Source organism: Hoplias malabaricus, chromosome X1 (genome assembly GCF_029633855.1).
Source record: "Hoplias malabaricus isolate fHopMal1 chromosome X1, fHopMal1.hap1, whole genome shotgun sequence".
NCBI lineage: Eukaryota > Metazoa > Chordata > Actinopteri > Characiformes > Erythrinidae > Hoplias > Hoplias malabaricus.
The window spans coordinates 16763851-16782849 of NC_089818.1; the positions used below are offsets into that span (position 1 = coordinate 16763851).

Below are 18999 nucleotides of genomic sequence, written 5' to 3' on the forward strand. Positions count from 1 at the left end.
AGGCCACATCTTTCACTGGAGTGCTTTTAGTGCTGTGACATTCAGTGATCTATATATAACAACATGATGAATAATTATGATACTATACCCTGTAAAAGCATCATGACTCATTCTGATACTTATGCATGTTGATCATCATAAATACAACATATACATGATCATATAGATCCAGCCTTCCATACCACAGGGTCAGGTCGAATGATTTATTGTTCCGTTAATAATGCCTCAAAAAAAAAAAAAAAAAAAAAAAAAAAAAAAAGGTAAGCTAAGCACCCAAATTACCAACACACCACACACAAGAGCCGACAAGTATGTGCAATTTAGACCATATCATCAGTGTATTGCCTCCTGCTGGCCTGAGTGTGAACTGCCGTAGTTGTGAATTCATTATTTAAACCAGTAAAATGTATTGACCGACGGCACGGTGGCGAAACCCCTCAGTGTCACTGTTACACGGCTTCAGGGTCGAGCCCCGCTCCGGGTGACGGTCTGTGAGGAGTTTGGTGGGTTCCTTTGTCCGATGTTCTGCCACGGTCCAGAAACACGCTGGTACGTGGATTGGTTACTCAATAAGTGCCCAGGCGTGAGTGAATGTGAGAGCGCCCCCTCCAGAGTATATTCCCGCCTTGCACCTGTAGTGATTCCAGGTAGTTTCCCGACCCACCGGATAAGCGGTTACAGACAATAAATTAATGAATAACGTATTGACATTTGAACAAAATATTTGTATTATTCAAAGCTCCCTAAATAGCATTTTATTCACTTTAAATAGTTTTTGCTGTTTCAGATTATTTAAATATATTCACAATATTCTTAAAATGTTCAGAATAATCAAAATATTCCAGTTTATGTTTTGCAGAGAATTTTCCTATCTTTTATATTATTTTTCATTCATTATCTGTAACCATTTATCCAGTTCACGGTCGCGGTGGGTCCAGAGCCTACCTGGAATGGGCGCAAGGCATGAATACACCCTGGAGGGGGCGCCAGACCTTCACAGGACACTTTTAAGTCGCCAATTCACCTACCAACGTGTGTTTTTGGACTGTGAGAGGAACCTCGAGCACCCAGAGGAAACCCACGTGGACAACACACCACAGACAGTCACCCAGAGCGGGAATCGAACCCACAACCTCCAGGCCCCTGGAGCTGTGTGACTGAGACACTACCTGCTGCGCCACCATGCCGTCCCAATATTCTTTGTATAAAATTTTAATCATGGATGTTTACGACACTGAACAGATTTACAGTGAATTTAAATCTTTAATATCATTAGCAGAACTGATTTATTGAATGAAGCTGATATTCCACAGCTTAGTGCTTCAATATTTACAGAGATTTGCTAAATTTACTTCCGCTTTAAATGGTGCAGCACTTTGACATTTTAATCAGTGTTTAACTTTCACCTTCTGGGTACATTCTGGGGCTGAGGTGGCTTTTTATAGGAGACTGAATCCATTTTACATTCCTGTTCCCTATTTTAATATATCTTTCCATATATAATAATATAGCAAGTAAATTCTGTACAATTTAAAGTGGAAGAGAAACATTAAATAATAAAAGTATTTTCTTCGTGTACACTCGGTGCTGATAATGTCTATATGTGTGTGTGTTATTGCAGGCGGGCAACATAACGGCTGCATTTCTCACAGTCACACACATTTATGGATTGCTCCACACGGGGACGCTATTGTGCAGCGCATCAATGACACTGTCAATGTTTGTGTGTTTTCTTTTTCTTTAGGTGAATTCCGCAGGCTGCGTAGTTTAAAATGGGTGTCTGAAACTGGCTGTAGGTAGAACTCGAAACTCGCAGATAGATGGACTGGTTGTGGAAAAGCATCCATGTGAGTGTGTGAGTGAGTGTGTGGTGCCCTGTGATGAACTGGCGCTATGTCCAGAGTATGTTCCTGCCTTGAGCTCAATGATTCCGTGTAATCTCTGGATCATCCCTGACCCTGAACTGGATAAGCAGTTGGAATGAATGAATGAATGAATGTTTGCATTTCTGAAAATATTTGTATAATAACAACGTTTTAACCTTCTCAGAAACTGATTAATAAGATATATTGTTAAATAAAACTAAATAAGAAGTGAATTAGTATTAATAAAGTGTAAAACTAAATTTAAACAAACCTGCTGCCAAAATTAACATTGCCACGATGATTGTGAAATGTAAACCAACCTTGTTTATTTTTGGAAACTTGTCAACAAACCAATAGCTACAGTTTGAAGACCAGTGAAAAAGACTGTTCAATATTTCATTCAATCAATGTTTGCCATCTTTGCAGTGCTTCCAGCATTTGAGTTGCTGCTATGATCTTCAGCACAACACCCCACTGGCTCAATTTACCACTCACTTTGCTCCATAGCCATCATTATGAAAATACATTGTTAGCAGTTCAGGCTAATATTTAGATAAACTATATGCATGATTTTTAGTATTAGTAAATCACCCAAAATAATTCACTGTGATGTAGCAACCATACCTGCCAGTGTAGCTCCCCTGTGCTTATCCTTTACACAGATTGGAAGAAATGTATGGTCACATGACAATTAAAATTAATGGATACATATCCCTGCGTTTTAATTCTGGTTTTACCTGGCCACTCCTATTTCACCTTGCAAAATTGAAAAGCAGCTCTAGATAAAGTGGGAGAGTCAACATATCCACTGGCACATCTTAACCCACGCTTCCCTATTGCCCTCAAAATACAAAAGTTGGGGAGTAAACAGAGTAAGTCACTTCACCTCATTTCAAATATACAGACCCTGTGCTGACCTCTGACCCTGCTGAAAGTGTTTACTCAGACCTCCAGTACTTGTCCATGGAGCAATGGAAGATGGTAGCCTGGTCTAATGAGTCGACATTTTTACATCATGTGGGCAGCCAGGTGTGTGTGTTTTACCAAAAATAAAAACAATAATTAAACTTTGACGCTCTGTATATATATCTTAGTAAATTTGTGCATTTTCTAGAAAATAAAACTTCTTAATTGAGTTTAGAAACGTAACCAGTTTTCTTTGGTTAAACGTGTTTTATTCCACCAAAGGACCACATTTAACAACTGGGGCATGTATCAAATATTTGTACTTTGTAAAATAGTAAAAACATACTGAACATTTCTGAGAAATTCTGTCAACATTGTTTTCTTTTTATAACAGAACATCTGAGTTGTGTGTTAAATTACAGTACAAACAAACTGTGCCATTTTCTACCCTACAAACACAAACCAGGTTAAAGTATGCCACTCAGAAAACTACTGCTCATTTTCTCACAGGATTTTAACCCTTTAAAGCCTGACATATAAAATAATAATACAGTTAAACAGATTTGTTTGAAAATCACACATTATGTGACTCTTTAACTAAAAATCAAACAAAAATATTGGAACATATAATTTCTGAATGCATCATATTTAGGCATTTACCAATTTTTTTTTTTTTTTCGATAGCAATTGATTGTCTCTGTTCAGAACTTTTCAGGAAATCTTAACATTGAGCTGATGGGAAACTGCTCCAGAGGTCCTTGGACTATGAGTACTCTGTTCTTCTCTCTGACCTTTTACATTTCATATACTGGTGGTAATAAAAACAACAAAACCACAAAGGCTCTTTTTTGTTTATCTGCACAACCATGTTTCCATATTCAGAGGTACTGCAGTTGTTTCGATTACTGTCTGAAACTTGGCTTTAAATGTGAAATCATTCAACAGACCTCCCCCACTCCTGTATCATCATCATCTTCCTCTAAATCTGTCTCAAAAAATCTATGTCTACAACTAAACCAAAACATTTTGCACAGAAAAGGCTTTTAGAAAATTTGTCTAAATGTGAATATTTATTATAATTAATTAGCATCTGACAGGTAGAATACACTACATCTGTGAAATCATACATGGAATTGCTTCAGATGAGCAAAAAAAGTATATCTTAATATTTTCTCCTGTGTTTTCATGAAGATAGCAACAATTTTGTAATGGTTTGGTAAATGCATGGAAAAGCATTTCATTCCAATTCATTCACAGTTCAGTAGAGAACTCAGAACTCTTTGCCCAAAAGGATAAAAGATTGTTTTGTTATTTCTCTTCATTAGATGATGAAAGACTCACATTTAAAGATCATGTATCATATTTAATACATTTGATTGTATAATGTTAGAAACACTAAGATGTTGGTAACATGTGACAGCGTTGTTATTGAACATATTTCATGGCTATTAACAAATGGTTATATTGTAGTTTTCTGAATGCACCTGGAATGAACACAGACAAAACGGAAACAATGAGCAGAATGCATAAAAGTGTAACAAATAATAAAGAATGGTGTATTGTGACTCACAGATTATTAGCAAAACATGTTGCTGTAGATCACTGCATCATTTCCAGCAGCTGGTGAGAGCTGTAAAATGGGACAATTTTAAAAATAAAGGAGGATCTCAGCTCCTGCAGCACGTAAACTAAAGGCTGAGGAACCTCAAAAGCACTACTTTCAGCTATGTGATGACAACGGTACTTCCTTTGGGTAAAACGGAGGTGTGACTGAAAACAGCTTGTGTTCAAGAGTTCACTTACAAGTGTATTTGTGGCATCTGTGGCTAAATTGATGTAGATCGCATCAGTTTCCACAGCCACTTCTGATGAAAGCTGTGGATATTATATACTCAGGATAAGTTAGTCTGGTTTCAGTAATGAAATAGTTTTTTATGTTTATAGTACGGTGCAAACATTTTAGGCACCTGAGAAAACAAGATAGACAATGTATCTATTTATCTGGGCAGTAAGACCTTGTTTAAAATCAAATGTGCTGTTGATTTAACAAATACATATGATTAAGGAGAATATATGGAAGCAAACATAGTTTTTCACATGTACTAACTTTCAGAGAAAGAACACGAGACTTATGGAGAGGGTAAATCATTTTCATAATAATCTTTGGTGCCAATGATGCGTAGGTGAATGTAAATTAGGAAGTCTTACCTTTTTCTTATTTTTAATCACAGTGCTGTATGGTGTGGCATCTTCAGGTGTTGGTTCCTGATACAAGCACACGTACACACACACACACACACACACACACACACACACAAAACACAGATAATAAAATCCGGTGTCTACACAATACTACCTACTGCACTCTGGGCTGGTTTCTCAGGGATTAAGTTTAGTATTTGAGTATATCCTCTTTAATATGTAGTCCAGGACTAGGCTTAATCCCAGTCTGGGATACAATTTCTACACAACATGAAGCCACCCATCAGTCACAGCACTTACAGTTTGATCTGTAGAGTTACTACTCCTCCCTCTGGTCTCTGTTAGAGAGAGAGATGGAGTGAGTGGAGCACATTATACAGAGATGTAAGTGTAAAACAGTGTAAATGAGATTGAACAGCCTTTAAGGAAATGTCAGACAAACACTTACCAGACCTTTTCCTCAATATGAAGGTCATAACACAGACCAAGAGGAGCAGCAGACTGAGGCCTGCAGCCAGTAGAATCCAGATAAGTTTGGCATTTCCATTGCTGCAGTGAATGTAGGCACATGTTTTTTTGCAAATAATTCAACAAAACCATAAATTAAACAAAAGGAAGACACCATGAAGCCCCCCCCCCCCCCCCCCCCCCAAACACACACACACATATACACACACATACACACATATAATTGTATCTATAATAAATCTTTTGGTTTCTCCAGAATCTGAACAACAATAGGAATGTGCTTTTTTTCTATTTACTTGTCTTGCTTTGTTGCATTGCCACTTGAGTTGTTGACCCGCTCAGAGTCCTCTTTTACTGTAGAAACAGGAGCTGTTCTGCAAGTAGCAAGAGGAAGCAGTTATATTCTGAGATGTGAAAGTGAAATTGTTAAAATTAATTTTTAAAAGATAACAACAAAAATTGCCCTAAACAAAAAAAGCTTGATGCAGAGCAATTTTATTTTAGTTGTAAAACTTTCCCAGAAAACAAACACCTTTTTAAAATAAACAAACAAACATTTTCAGGAGAAAATTTCAGGAGAAACACTGGATGAGAAGTGGTCTACAAAGTTTAGATGTACAAAATATAACTTAGAGTTGCTTGTATTTTCTGTACTCACTGAACTAGAAGTAAACAAATTGCATTTTTATCTAGTAATGTGTCTTTGGCTTGTGAGAGTATACACTACAAAATCCTTATCTCCATTTTGTGGATTTTTATTTAATTACATCATTTAAACAGAGCAGCTGCCCTTCACAGGGAGATCATTGTATTTTTTTTTAACTGGACAGTGAGAAAATAAGGGGAATGTTTTTTATTTTCACATTTATCATGCTTCATCTCATGCTTGGACCTTGTACATTCTCAGATGTATTTTTGTAGAACTTAGAGTTGCTTTTCTGCAAATAGTAAGGGGCAAAGCATGCTATACTAAGGTATGAAAGTGTAGCTGTAGTAGAACTTCAGTGCTTACTGATTAGCTGTTTTTGACTCTGAATTTCTGGTCAGACTTGTGGAATCTAAAAAGACAAACATTCATATTTTCTGTTAATTCATTTAATTTGATCAATTCAAACATGGTTTCTGGTCATACCTGATGTGGTCTCACTGATGCTGGTTTTCTCAGTTGACGAAGTTGTAGTCACTGCTTTTGTTGCTGTTGAAAAGAAGAAATAATCTGATGTTAGTGGCACAGTTACAGCAGGACAGTCAGCAGATATGGGCAGTATTTCTGATAGATGTGATATTACTTGTAGGTCTTTCAGTGACAGTGAGGTGAACAGTAACTCCCACTTCTCCTGCACTGAACCAGTACCAGCCAGCATCACTCTTCTTCAGTCCACTCATCTCCACACTGACCGCTCCTCTCCCATCATCACTGATCTGCACTGATGAATTCTGTGATGTTAAGCAGTGCCCGTCTCTAAATCTGCACCACTGCTTCTGTTTATTCTTATAATCAGTTCTGTAGAGACACTGGACACTGACACTGCCCCCCTCCTGACCACTCACTCTGCTGTTGTTCACAGACACAGCAGGATCTGAATAAAGAGGCAGAGAATGAGTGCTGTAAACACGTCCTCCATCAAACAAGCTTTAAGTTACAGTGAACAGGTTCTACCTCACACAGGGAGACTTCTTACCTGCACTGACCATCAGGTACAAATAATCACCATCATCTGGACCATTTTTGATTTCTACAGCGCACCAATAATCTCCAGAGTCAGACTCTTGGAGACTGTTGAGTTCCACAGTAAACATATTCTGGGTCGGATAATCAGTGACTGGTGTATTTCCACTTGTGTTTGTATGGGCTACTATTCCACAGGAGCTCCAGTAATACCCCTTACACCAGTATTTAGGGTTTGATTTGTATTTTTCATCATAAAAACATGGAATGGTGAGAGATCCTACACTTTTTACAGCTACATTCTTCAGTGTCTTCACACTCTCAGACTCTACAGAGAAGAAGTCAAATTGTACAACAGTGTTACTCCGACTCAGGAACTGATTCAGAACTATATCAGAGGAATAAACTGGTCATAACTGAGCAAACACATTTCACCCTCGTCCTAAATGTTATTATTCAGTATCCACTCTGCACCCTGGAGCAGGTGAGTTAATCAAAGTGTATTTAAAGCAGTGAGAGAGTGAAGAACACACCTCCAGTGCACAGGAATGATGCAGCATTGATCTTACCTGAGATGTAGAGGAAGAACACAGAGAGAATTAAAGAACTCATGAGGGAGTAGAAGTGCATCTTTCTGTAAGAGGCTCCAGAGAGAAATACTCTTCCTGCCTCTGAGTGAAGTACATTTGACTGAAGTGTTCTTCCTGTTTCTGACCCTCTCTTGCTCTGAATGGACTGGTTAAAAACATTTTGATTGTTGTTTGATTGTTTGATGATTCTGTGATGTTACAGTCAGTTCATTAAAATATTATATTTTTTATGTGAATTCTTAAAACATAAATAAATAAAATCTTAATTCAGGTTCATTTGAATTTGTTTTAAGATGTTACCCTAGTTTCTGATCTATATATTTTATTTAAAAATGAGAAATGAATGATTGTGAGAGTTCTCATTATCAGAGTTTAAAAACATTGCTCTTTTGTTTGTCTCAAATCCTTCACTTACTGAAGGAATAAAGTGAGAGGGTTTATCACGATATTTGGAACAGGCCGTGTCCAGAAACCTTAAATGTTACTGCATTTTCCTATAGAGCCTTCTCTATTCCTCAGTCCTGTGTCTGAATACTGGAGGAGATGAGAGAAGCTGCTCAAATCCCACTGAAGCAGCTTCCAGTGAAGGACACATCAGTGAACACTATCCAGAAAAACAGTTACACATTTCAGAGTGACCTCACTGTGTTCAAGCCTAGAGAGGACGGAGCATTCTGTAATTGGTGTATGTTGCACTCAATAAAGAATATAAGGTGTGTAGTTTAAGGCTGTGTGAGAGTGAGTAAGCCCTGTGAAATGACTGTGATTGGCTGTAGGGGAATTAAGAGTTGATTTCAAGCCAATATTGTGATAGGTTTAGGTTTGATGTTGGATAAGTCATCAATTTACACACTCTTTGTTCAACAGTCCATAACTGCCCATGAAGACTACAGTGCTTACATGTGCCTCACTTCGCACGTTGCCATTTAAAAGAGTTGGCGGATATTGCAGTGTTCCGTGAGGACCACAAAGACCCTGTTATCCAAAGCTCCATGGAGAGGCAGTATTAACATTGACTCGAACCAGTCCGGCTTCAAGAGCGGCCACTCGACGGAAACTGCACTTCTGTCAGTAATGGAAGCTCTTAAAGATGCAAAAGCAACAGGTCAATCCTCAGTTCTCATTCTGCTCGACCTATCAGCAGCGTTTGATACGGTCAACCACCACATCTTACTAAACAAACTCACTGACATGGGCTTCAAGAACAATGCACTCTCCTGGTTTGAGTCTTATCTCACTGGACGATCCTTCAGTGTGTCATGGCTTGGACAAACATCAGCGCGACACCACCTCACCACAGGTGTGCCCCAAGGCTCGGTGCTGGGACCCCTCCTCTTTGCCTTGTACACTACCTCTCTAGGCCCAATCATACATTCGCACGGCTTCTCCTATCACTGCTATGCAGATGACACACAGCTCTATTTATCCTTTCCTCCAGGAGACACTTCAGTGGCAACTCGAATCTCTGACTGTCTCTCTGACATATCTACATGGATGAAGGAACATCACCTCCAATTGAATTTATCCAAAACTGAACTACTGGTCCTCCCAGCCAAGCAAGCTATTCTCCACAACATCAGCATCAAGCTAGGGTCCCTATCAGTGGCTCCCACCAAGGTTGTAAGAAACCTAGGTGTCATGGTTGACGACCAGCTGACCTTCGCAGATCATGTTACCGCTGTAGCTCGATCGTGCCGCTTCTCCCTATTCAACATAAGGAAGATTAGGCCATACCTAACTCAACATACAACACAGCTCCTCGTTCAGACGTTAGTAATCTCCCGTCTAGACTATTGCAACGCCCTCCTGACAGGTCTTCCGACCTGTGCTGTGAGACCGCTACAGATGATCCAGAATGCGGCAGCACGCCTGGTCTTCAACCAACCAAAAAGAGCACATGTCACGCCCCTATTAGTTGAGCTGCATTGGCTACCCTTAGCTGCTCGCATCAAATTCAAATCACTAATGATGGCCTTCAGAGTATTCACTGGTTCTGCTCCCATCTACCTCAATAGACTCTTAAAACCATACGTTAGCGCCCGCCCTCTCCGTTCCTCAAAGGAGCGCCTACTAACACGACCAACCCTCCGTACAGGTCAGTTGAGGCTATTCTCATCTCTGGTACCACGCTGGTGGAACGAGCTTCCAAGCACTATCAGAGCAACAGAAACCCTCTCTGCATTCAAGAAATCATTGAAAACCCAGCTCTTCCGAGAGTATCTTTTGCACTGAATGTCTTTCTTAATAATGCACTTATTACTTCCTGGCATACTGCACTTAATGTAAGGTATTTTGCATAATTTGTGCTGTAGTTCGAATGTTAGCTCCTCTTTTGTAAGTCGCTTTGGATAAAAGCGTCTGCCAAATGCATAAATGTAAATGTAAATGTAAATGAAAGGCATCGGCATCTTACGTTCGCGTGACGCTGGCACATGCCAGTGACATCGGCACCTTACGTACGAGTGACAGTGGCATCGATTTTTTTTTTTTAGTGACAGTGGCATATGCCTCTGTTTTGCGCAAATGCCGATGACATTGACATCCGTTTTATGACACTGACATATACTCCACTTCATTGTTGAACATCTGCCAGTAAGTTTAGCTAGCATTTGGATGTTTAAACTAGCTATATATTTAACTACTCAGTAAACAAGGAACGTCCCTGGACGTTCAAAATAGGTTTAAAAGTAGTCTGTCCGTCAAACACATATTTTAAACGTCAATGGACGTCCAAAATCCATCTTAATAAGTTAGTTAAGTGGTGACCAATCGATAACGTCAGTGGACGTCCAAAACGCGTTTTATACAAGTAATTTATTTCGGGACCAATTAATAACGTCAACGGACGTCCAAAATACGTCTAATACTCGTTTTTTCAATGTCTGTGCTTGGTCGTCTTTTCAACGTTCACTTTCAACCTTAAGAGAACGTTGATGGCAGTCATTACATTATTTCAACGTCGAATCAACGGCTAATTGTTTACTGGGTAGCACACGTATGCTACTAGCATGTAAACGGACCAAACAAGTGACATGCTACAAACATAGTCATGTCACTGTGTTCATGGACAAGTGAACTACAAGTTCTTCCCAGTAAGGGGTATACGACACTCCTCAAACTCACCACTTTCAAGATGTCCACATACCACAATGCTGCCAAGCAACATTACTACTGGACTACTAGATTAATTAAAATGTCTTTATGCCACGTGAAGCTCTAATAGCCTTGTACAACACTGCATGTCAGATTCTTGAAAGCTGACGTTTCAACCAAGACAATGTATGACTTTCTGATGAAGGCTCATAATATGTGCTGACATCCAATTCTACTGACATATAATCCAGATTTCCCCTAAATGTCTTCTTTAAAATAAAGCCCATGTGTTTATTTAATGACTTCTTTTTAAGTCTTTAACTTGTGCACAAAAACATGGCACTGTGAAAAGATCTGACAGAAAAAAGAATTCAACATTATGTAATTACTACTGAACATTTAGTTTAACTGTACAAGTCATCAAAAGTCTACAAAAACAACAGATCATAAACAGCACATCATTTTTTAAGTTTTTAATCTCAATAATAAGACAATCATACTGATCACAAAGGAACATTTTGGCCATTAGTATTTCCTCAGCATTTATCAAAATAAATATACCATTATTAACATAGAAATTCAGATTAGAAACAGACTGCTTACTATTGCTAGCATCTTTAAAAAAAACAGAATACTTGAGATGTTTTTTAGAGATGTGGTCCTGGGTGCATTCATCACACTTTCTACAGAATTCTAAAGAAAAGTACTGTGAGCCTGGATGTCATGAAACAGACCATCAAGTGTTTTAAATGTGTGTCCTAAAAAGCAAAATAAATACAGGATAGAATTAAGGTATCAATGTTAACATGTCAGAGACTTGCAGCACCAGAACGCAGGCACACTAAACCTTATAGTATAGCCCTCTGCCACTTTTAATAGCATTCCTATACAGCATTCTATTGTATATTAGCAGTATAAAATGTATTTCCCATATATTACTGATAACCAGTGAACATGATACTACACGGCATTTAACATTACCTGTATAAAATAATATAAATAATAATTGGTGGTGGTTTTGAGGAGCGTCGTATACCCCTAACTGTGAAGAACTTTTAGTTCAATTGTCCATGAACACAGAGACAGTGGACTGTGTGCGAATAAGGGATGCTATGTTTGTAGCATGTCACATGTTTGGTCCGTTTACATACTAGTAGCATACGTGTGCTAGTTAAATATATAGCTAGTTTAAACATCCATATGCTAGCTAAACTTAGTCTACTGGCAGATGTTCAACAATGAAGTGGAGTATATGTCAGTGTCATAAAACGGATGTCAATGTCATCGGCATTTGCGCAAAACAGAGGCATATGCCACTGTCAAAAAAAAATAAAAAATAGATGCCATTGACACATGCCACTGTCACCAAAAAAAAAAAAAAGATGCCATTGACACATGCCACTGTCACCAAAAAAAAAAAAAATCGATGCCATTGACACATGCCACTGTCACCAAAAAAAAAATAGATGCCATTGACACATGCCACTGTCACCAAAAAAAAAAAATCGATGCCATTGACACATGCCACTGTCACCAAAAAAAAAAAAAAAGATGCCACTGTCACCCGTACGTAAGGTGCCGATGTTACTGGCATGTGCCAGTGTCACGCGAACGTAAGATGCCGATGCCTTTCCATGTTAATACCGCTACTGCATATTACACATGAGTAAATAGGGGAGAGGCAGGGAAGGGGGAGGAGTTTTATGAAGGAGGAGAGGAGGAGAGACGTCCCAATACAGCTGCCCTATACCAAAAAGACCACTTTAATAATAATAGCTTTGTGTAATTGTTTTAGGTTGTAATACATATATTTTAACTCTGTTACATCTATATAACCTCTATATGATGATCTTTCCCCAGCACTCAGCACAATGCTGTGACACTCTGGTAAATACTGTGTTTAAATTAAAATATTCATTCATGTGTTTGAGTGTAGGACCCTGCACTGATCCAGTCAGCAGCAACAAGAGCTGAAAACAGGAAGAAACTCTGAGGTGGGGCTGCAGAGGCAGGAAGAGTATTTGTCTCTGGAGCCTCTTACAGAAAGATGCACTTCTACTCCCTCATGAGTTCTTTAATTCTCTCTGTGTTCCTCCTCTGTATCTCAGGTAAGATCAATGCTGCATCATTCCTGTGCACTGGAGGTGTTCTTTGTGTTGTTCAGTTTTCACTGCTTTAAATGTGCTTTAATACCCTTTTATCACAGTGTCGCTTCAGTCTAAAAGACTCATTCTCTTCACTCTACAGTGACACTGATGTGTTTTCTGATGTGTTAATTAATAATCTCATAATAAAAGAAGAAGTGTGAATAAACCTATAGACACCCTGTATTATCCTCTATTGGAGGGGATTTCTCTGTACATGTTTCTGCACCAACCACACAGGCAAAAATAGTTTTTAGTTGAAGGAAACTTCTGCTTTTAACACTGTCTCTGCTGGCAACAAAAACAAAGACGTCATAATGCATGTGCAGGCATTGAATAACGTGTCTGTCCTTGAAGATTTCTGATCAGTGGCAGTGCTCACACAATAACTGCTGCTGTTCTATAAAATAAGAGACATTGTATTGATGAAAGGGACAGACTGTAATAAACTGTAATAATGTTCCTTTTATAACAAACAACTGGGCAGATGGAACTCTACCCAATACTTTTTGGAAAGTGTTGGAGTGGTGTTCGTGATCCAGAACTAATCATTCAGCATCAGTATCTTGCCTTACTAAAGCTCTTAGTGGCCAAATACAATCAAATCCAACAGCATTGTTCCAGCCGCTAGTGTAAAGCCTCTGAAGGGCTGGAGCTGTTACTGCCGCCACTAAGAGAGACAGAATATAGCAGCATTAGACTGTGTCTCTCCCTCTGTGTGTCTGTGTGTGTGTGTGTGCTGATTTAAATGATCATTATTATTTTACGTGAGACATGAATAACTTTTTTTTACTAAACATTGTTAGAGTACAATTGTACTGTTGTGTTAATTGTTTTCTTCTCTGTAGAGTCTGAGAGTGTGAAGACACTGAGGAATGTAGCTGTAAAAAGTGGAGGATCTCTCACCATTCCATGTTTTTATGATGAACAATACAAATCAAACCCTAAATACTGGTGTAAGGGGTATTACTGGAGCTCCTGTGGAATAGTAGCCCGTACAAACACAAGTGGAAAAATACATCAGTCACTGATTATCCGACCCAGAATATGTTTACTGTGGAACTCAACAGTCTCCAAGACTCTGACTCTGGATATTATTGGTGCGCTGTGGAAATTGGAGGTAAATGGACCGTAGATGACTATGATTACTTGTACCTGACGGTCAGTGCAGGTAAGAAGTCTCTCTGTGTGAAGTAGAACCTGTTCACTGTAACTTAAAGCTTGTTTGATGGAGGACGTGTTTACAGCACTCATTCTCTGACTCTTTATTCAGATCCTGCTGTGTCTGTGATAAACAGCAGAGTGAGTGGTCAGGAAGGGGGCAGTGTCAGTGTCCAGTGTCTCTACAGAACTGATTATAAGAATAAACAGAAGCAGTGGTGCAGATTTAGATACTGGAGCTGCTTAACATCCCAGAATTCAGCAGTGCAGATCAGTGATGATGGGAGAGGATCGGTCAGTGTGGAGATGAGTGGACTGAAGAAGAGTGATGCTGGCTGGTACTGGTTCAGTGCAGGAGAAGTGGGAGTTACTGTTCACCTCACTGTCACTGAAAGACCTACAAGTAAGATCACATCTATCAGAAAATATCTGTTGACCGTCCTGCTGTAACTATGTCACTAGAACCAGTTTATTTCTTCTTTTCAACAGCAACAACAGCTTTGAGTTCTGTCTCTACGTCTGAGAAACCCAGCATCAGTGAGACCACATTGGGTATGATCACAAAGCATGTTAGAAATAAACCAGTTTAATAAATTGGCACTAACCCTGACCTTCTACAACATTTACGAACAGAAACATGGCAGTAGAATTGATCTGTTGTTGTAATACGACTGAATAATAACACATTTCTTCTGTATTTCATACCTGAATTCCTGAAGCATGATAATAACATTTCTGAAGCATGATAATGAGCTGATGGTGTGGATCTGGTGTGTTTCTACAGTTGAAGTGGTTGAGTCTGTGCTCCTGTAGAATGATTCTGGACACCACTGACACCGTTAGAACTCATGTAGATTTTAGTGCTTTGAGAGAGCAGTGTTTACATCAGTGACACTGTGTCCTTGTTCAACTCTAACAGCTGTATCTTGTACCATATTTTATAACACTGTTATATATTCAGTTCTTCTTATAAGACACCTCCACTCCACTCCACAAAGTGCAATGTTATAACTTAATGCTGGAAAGAAATCTAAAAATGATCTTAAATATTAACATTCAACTGGATATTAGCAGCTGCTGTGACAGTCGAGGCCAATTGTAATAAGCCTTTATATAGGTTTATTGAGGTATATTACAGCTCCTCATGATATGTAAGTGTCCTGTTTCCTCCTTGGTAAAGGGTTACTCTGGTTTCTTATGTTAACAGAAGCAGCTAAAAACACATTTTTCAGAGACAAACAAACTGAGAGAATGATGGACACTCTAGGTACGATCACAAACATTTTTCTTTGATCAACAAAACCTGAACCTGTAATAAATATTATAATATCTATATAAATATTAATAAATATTGCTTGTGTTTTAAAAACAGTAGAATGCATTCTGACTTGTTTTGATTTCTTGACTCTTCTGACAGCATCAGACACATGTTCTGGGGTCATTGTGTAAGTACGAGGGTTTGTTATTACTTTATAGCACATTTATATGTTCTGAAACATGCTAATATTTATTAAAATAAGCCCATATTCTTCACTGGTTCCTTAATTATTGAAGAGATCAGACTTTCATAACATTATAGAGTTTATCATTTTAAACTGATGTAAGTCTGATATGAATGCTGGTTCACTACTTTATTATCCCTGGTGTGTTTTCTGTTTCAGGGCGTCAGAGTGCTTCTGTGTGGCACACAAATGATTCCACACACGCTGTGATCATAGAGCTGTCAAGATTTTAAAACATGGGCGATTTTGTAAACTACTCAACTGCTTCATAATCTCCTGTCTTTGGCATAAATTACTGATCTGTTTATGCTTTAGAACAGCTATAATCAAGACCACCGCCTCAGCTCAGGGTTACTGCAATCTCCTATGATCACTTTCAGCTCAGTTTGTGGAACATCCTTTTTTTTACATCTATTAATAAAAATGACTCATTACAACGTCGTTAAATCCAACTTAACAAACATATTTGGAAGGTAAATCTATGATTTGTTGCTGAGTGTTCTGTTACTGTGTTGTTACTTTTTACCTTTCCAGTGTTGCATTCATATTCATGTGTAATGTGCTTTAATGTATTATATCTAAAATGCTCTAGAAATAGAGATATATTATTATTGTTAGAAATATTTTAATGTTGATCATTGTGTTCTGTTCTGTTGTGTTGATACATTCATTAAACTAAATAATAAAAAAAGATCATTATTAATTGTGCACTGTAAAAATGACCTGCATTCACACTCAGTAGCAGTATAACTCGTGTCTCATCTGGGGTGGTGTATATTAGACATGTGACATGTTTCAGCACACGTGAAATGTGACACACGTCTTCCCTTCTAAGGTGGAGTATTTGACATTTACAATTTTGTACAAAGACAAATACTCAAATGCAATTCACACCCTCTACAGGGAACATTTCTGCATATTTACACTTAATGCACTGTTCCATATTTATTTGCTGAGCCTCAAACCCTAAATGTGGGCTGTGAAAGAAGACATTTGTTTACCTCAATGTGTTAAACTCAACATTAGTATTTAAGAAAGTCTGGTCTACTATAATAATATTAATAATATTTTTATTAGAAGCATGTGTAAATTAAGGAATGAAACATGAACAAAACTAAAACATATTACGAATACAGTTGCAGCAAAAAATCATGGGCCAACTGTAAAAAACTGATAAAAGACCATACAGTGATCAGAGAGAGAATATAAATTGGACTCTGAGGGTGACTCCTAAAACATCCAATGAATTAGAGCAAGGTTGTCAGTAATGCAGATATGACGTACTTACATCAGTGTATGAGAAATACATGTGGGTTTACCGTACTGTTTAGTTCCCCTACTGACCAGTAAGATGAGAAATATTTAAAGCTTTAAACCACACTAAAGCCATTTTTTTCAAGTGAGTATGTTTTATTGAAGTGCTAGGAAGGCATCTTCATTTTGAATGGTCTGGCCTGGTTTTGGTTTAGAAATAGGGTCCCGGGGTCATGGGTTCGAGCCACACTCCGGGTGAATGTCTGTGAGGAGCTTGGTGTGTTCACCACATGTCGGCGTGGGTGTCCTCCATTTGCTCTGGTTTCCTCCCAAGGTCCAAAAATCACACATTAGTAGGTGGATTTGCTGCTCAAAAGTGTCCATACCCAGCAGGCACAGGACGTCAATTTGACGTCAGAAAGGCGTTGGTCTCTAACGTTGGACAGACGTTGATTTTTAGTTGGAAATGAAAATCGGGTTGACGTCTAAACCCAACATTGATGTGACGTCAAGACTCAACGTTGGTTAGACGTTGAAATATGGTTAGTAATCAAAGTCAGATATTACTCAAAAATTAACGTCAGGATGACGTCAAACTCCAACGTTGTGTAGATGTTGATTTTTAGTTGGAAATGAAAATCAGGTTGACGTCTAAACCCAACATTGATGTGACGTCAAGACTCAACGTTGGTTAGACGTTGAAATATGGTTAGTAATCAACGTCAGATATTACTCAAAAATTAATGTCAGGATGACGTCAAACTCCAACGTTGTGTAGATGTTGATTTTTAGTTGGAAATGAAAATCGGGTTGACGTCTAAACCCAACATTGATGTGACGTCAAGACTCAACGTTGGTTAGACGTTGAAATATGGTTAGTAATCAAAGTCAGATATTACTCAAAAATTTACGTCAGGATGACGTCAAACTCCAACGTTGTGTAGATGTTGATTTTTAGTTGGAAATGAAAATCGGGTTGACGTCTAAACCCAACATTGATGTGACGTCAAGACTCAACGTTGGTTAGACGTTGAAATATGGTTAGTAATCAAAGGCAGATATTACTCAAAAATTTACGTCAGGATGACGTCAAACTCCAATGTTGTGTAGATGTTGATTTTTAGTTGGAAATGAAAATCGGGATGACATCTAAACCCAACATTGATGTGACATCAAGAACCAACATTGGTTAGACGTTGAAGTATGTTTAGTAATCAAAGTCAGATATTACTCAAAATTTAACGTCAGGATGATGTCATGCTCCAATGTTGTATAGATGTTGAATTTTAGTTGGAAATGAAAATTCGGGTTGACGTCAAATCCCAACATTGGTGTGACATCAAGACTCAATGTAGTTTAGACATTGAATTATGGTTAGTAATCAAAGTCAGATATTACTCAAAAATTAACATTTGGGTGACGTCAAGCTCCAATGTTGTTTTAGTTTTAATGAAAATCGGGTCGACGTCTAAACCCAACACTGGTGTGACATAGAGCCTCAACACTACCGTATTTCACATTTACAGCATACTACTGTAATTAAATAATACAATACTTTACTGTAAAAACTGATTTACAGTAAATAACTGTCAGCTGAGCTCCCAGACAATTACTGTATTTTTACAGGAACATTAATGTATTTCAACTTTACAAAATACTACTGTAAATGAATAAAACTTAACTGTAAATATTGGGATTTACAGTAAATACCTGGCAACAGAGTTTCCAGCCAATTACTGCATTTGTACAGGAACAAGATTGTATTTAAAATTTACAGAATACTACTGTAATTGCATAATACAATGTTTTACTCTAAATATTTAAATGTACAGTAATATTTTCAGCAGAATTGCCAGCCATTTACTGCCTTTTTTCAGAAACAATACCTTTTTACAGAGGAACACTAATTACAAACAGTTTCTAAATTACATTCAATTCTTTATATATACACTGAACAATACCAGCATGTAATATTTTTGTATTAAGATTATAGTGTTACTATTAAAAAAAAAAATCAAGTCTGCCAAGCATGAATACTTTAAAAATACTATAACCATAACATACACAAAAGAAGTCCAAATCTACATTCAGAATTAAAATCAGTAACACGCTTTATTAAAACTGAATATATGCAAAATGTGGACA

General features: G+C 38.0%; 1 pseudogene; it reads left to right on the plus strand.

The window, feature by feature from the left end:
• The window catches only part of LOC136675459 (polymeric immunoglobulin receptor-like), a 60380-nt pseudogene extending 45832 nt beyond the window's left edge, over window positions 1–14548 (plus strand).
• The last annotated feature ends 4451 nt before the right edge of the window (window positions 14549–18999 follow it).